Raw genomic sequence first — 3,715 nt, forward strand, 5'->3', positions numbered from 1 at the left:
TCCCAGGGATACTTCCCGAGAATGCCTTTGAACCCTGCCCGAAGAAACACCTTCGCACCCTACAAGGAAGGCAACTAAAAAAGAATACCACTTGGACTAGGATACAAACCCACTAAAGAGGAAGTTCTCGAGATGCTCGCTCAAGTTCAAAGCCGTAAGCACGTAGGAGTCCAAATGCGACCATATCTCCCTACCCGAAATGGATACTTTGTTAGGGAGGGAAGTCAAGAACTCTTTCACGGATTTCCCGAACCTTGGCACTACCTCGGAAGGAAGCTAGCCGGAATCGAGATCTTTCACGATTGCTACTTCATTCCTTGAGAAACAGTTCCTACCATCAAAGCCCGTCAAGCACCTTGCTTAGACGAACAAGCTGTTAGTCTACTATTTGGAGAAGATCGATTTGTTAGAGCCGCGTAGGATGAGATCATTACCATGATACTTCAAGACAACCACTTCAACCCTACCGCGTTAATCACAGAAACAAACGCGAACCAGCAGAAAGGATGGAGAAAGTCAATCAAGTGGACCAACAATCAAGGAAGACTCTTCAAGCTCACCACTGGAGAAGGAGAGATGTTCAAAGGAGAACCAGAAGACGACGAATTCGAGTCAGAGTCAGAGTCGGAGTCTAGAGAAGTCACTAAGGAGTCTCCTCCTGTCGTCACCCCCATTCCCTTTGTTTCTCCTAGCTTAGCCTCAAATAGTAATAGTAGTTCGGGAAATGCCCCAACAACTGTCCCTTTACCACCACTGACCACAGATCAGATGGCTTCTTTGTTTCAACTTTTCTCAAACTTTAATATGAATAAATCAGGTTCTGCTTACTCTTTGTGTTATCTTGAATACAATTCTGTTTACGATGATGCTGAGGATATACTAGTAGAAAAAACCCTATTACGACGCGGTTATGGTGGCGGTTCTAATAGAAACGACGCGAAAAGTTCAATAAATTGGCGGGAACACAATTTTTATGTATGTAAAAGGTCTATTATGGCGGTTTAAGTAAGAACCGACGTGATAATTGAAATTTTTTATGGCGGTTCTAAATAGAAAATGCCACAATAAGTCAATTGTGGCGGTTATATTAACAACCGATGTTAAGAATGACGCTAAAAGTTAATACTAAGTTACAATTTTTTAAGCTAAAAAACCGCCGTTATATGTTTTTGTGTCGGTTTTTAATTACAACCGACTTTAATAGCAAAGAAAATAAATAATACCCAAACCCTCCATCTGACTTCAAATAAAAAAACGTACTCTTGGTAAACAAAATTTACTCCATCAAACCCTCCATCTCCATTCACCACTCAGTCAAATTCACTCTCATCAATCACGGTCTTCTTTAGCCTCGCCACCGACGACCTTCTTCATCTGCATGCTCTAGGCTCGAGCACGACCAAAACCCTCAAATTAATTATCCTAATAAGTCGTCGATAAGTCAATTTCGCGGAATTAGGGTTCGGTGTATAAGAAAAATGGGGCGATTATTGAGGGACTCCGTCGCAGTTCATGAACTTCCAGTTTGCATTCAGGTTTGATTTTTTCTTTCAACTTTTTTTAAAGGTCATCGAAGTTCATCTATTTTTCGAGGATTTGATTTCGTTTGTCATTGAATTTGGGTTTTCTTATCAGTTTGGGTTTAGGGATTCAATTATTATTATTGTGCTAGGGTACAATTAAGTTTTATGGTTAGGGGTTTCAATTAAATTTCAGTCAATTGGGAGATTATTCGTTTTTTACTGAGGTTCAGTTGAATAAGGGTGATAGCAGATTCAGTTGAATCAATCTTGAACCTCAAGACTGCTCCTCGAACATCGATTGTTGATTGATGTGAGACATCCACGCTATTCGACGTCACCAACTTCTTTCTCGTCTGATATTTATTTTTCTCCAATGTTCTTTACGACCGATTTCTATTGCTGTGACGAACGTAACTTATTTCACCATTATTGCCCGACGTATAACTCGTTACTCTTATTGTTCATTCAATTTCAAAATGATAATCTTCAATTTTTGATTAAATATGATCTTTGCATTTCATTTCTAAGTATAATTGGTACTATTGTGTTATACAATCAAATACGAAGTACAGAAGTTAGGGAGTAGTTGTTTGATTAGGGTAATTGTGAAAATTTAGGGCTTTGTTTTTGCAGAATTCGATATTTTCAGAGTGATATACAAATGTTCTTTTACACGATTATTCTGATGGCTTTTAGGTTGATAGTTATGAATGATTGTTGCATTACATGGTGAAATAGGGCGTTTTTGTTTGGCAGGTTAGTGTTTTTGCATACACAATAAAAACTGTAGTCGGACAACTTAAAACCGACACTAAGTATGTATGGTAGTCAATTAAGCAATTTTATAGTGAACTAGATGATAATTGCCAATATTAGGACTTGCTCCATTAGTGTTGAAATTTCCAAAGGGATTTCAAAACTAAGGGAATTGTTCAACTATCTAGACAGCTAAATAGTCTGCAATTACCAAATCTAGGTATATTTTCAATTCTTATTTAACTCCACTATAGTTGTTAAATGTTGTTATTGGAATATCCCTGCTTTATTTGAGTCATAAATTGACAAGTTCAATCACCTGATTTTGTATACATTTGCTAGAAGCACTTGCTTTTATGTTCTTATAGGCATATAGCTATCACTATCCTGATTTTGTATACACTTGCTAGAACTTTACATTCTCATACATGGGATGAAAAAGACATGATAAGTGTTATCGATGCAAAGATATGGTATACTGGTTGAGTTTAGTCTTACAGGATTCTGATTGTGATTGGCTTGGTTCAATTTTCTTTGAGTTTCAATTTTTATTGGGTTAAATTTGTGTTACCCACAATCTTTCTGAGTCAATTGTTGCGATTTCTTACTAAGGTAATTCCTCTTTCTTCTGATATTAAGAACTCACTTTCACTTGGTCTTATTTACCTGTAGCTAAGTATTGTCAGTTGTCACATGTTAGTTAATCTTACAATTTTGTGGTCTGATCATTATCTTCCACAATCGATTTGCCGTGATATTCTCAGATACTAAACCAGTTCTCCAAGAGGTGGACAAGCTTTCATGGTTCTTGGATGTTATCATTCTCCTCAACAGTGTTCAGTCAGTTCTCTCAGGTCCAATAATTCTTGCAGTCTTTCGGATTAAGATTCATTTTTGTTTCATGATGTTCTGTCGTTGTATGTAGTTGGCGTTATAGGCACAGTTTTGATGCTGACATGTTTCGAACCCAGATTATATTCGAATAACTTCACCAGCTAACTAATATTAGCTTTTTTGTTAACTTTTGTTATTCAGGAGTGGCCATTGGATCAGGATGGCAGGCTTATGTAGCCTACATTAATATTGCTTGCTACTATGTTGTCGGACTACTTCTCGGAATCCTGATGGGCTGGGTCTTCCACTCCGGCATAACAGTAAGTTCATCGAGGACTTAAATTTGAAATTAAGATTATTTATAACCTTCAAAAGTTAATCCTTATAACTATCCCCATAACATTCGTTGAATTCTTTCACCTTTGACACTAACAAAGATACAATTATGAAGTTGTCCAAGTGTCTAATACGATAACATAGTCTCGTGCAAGAAAATAGTTGGACTTGACTAATGTCGAGGTCAGTAGGGTATACGATTTGATTACTGAGCTCATATGTTTATGCATAAAACAGGGGATTTGGGCAGGGATGTTTTTCGGAGG

At 37.4% G+C, this 3,715-nt stretch overlaps 1 long non-coding RNA gene across 1 annotated transcript; it reads left to right on the forward strand.

The window, feature by feature from the left end:
• The first annotated feature begins 1,266 nt into the window (after positions 1-1,266).
• On the forward strand, positions 1,267-3,428 carry LOC141598140 (uncharacterized). Its single transcript, XR_012523265.1, has 3 exons — positions 1,267-1,535; positions 3,044-3,133; positions 3,315-3,428. It is a non-coding gene; the product is annotated as an uncharacterized LOC141598140 (long non-coding RNA).
• Positions 3,429-3,715: the final 287 nt, after the last annotated feature.

This window comes from Silene latifolia, chromosome 9 (genome assembly GCF_048544455.1).
Source record: "Silene latifolia isolate original U9 population chromosome 9, ASM4854445v1, whole genome shotgun sequence".
Taxonomy (NCBI): domain Eukaryota; kingdom Viridiplantae; phylum Streptophyta; class Magnoliopsida; order Caryophyllales; family Caryophyllaceae; genus Silene; species Silene latifolia.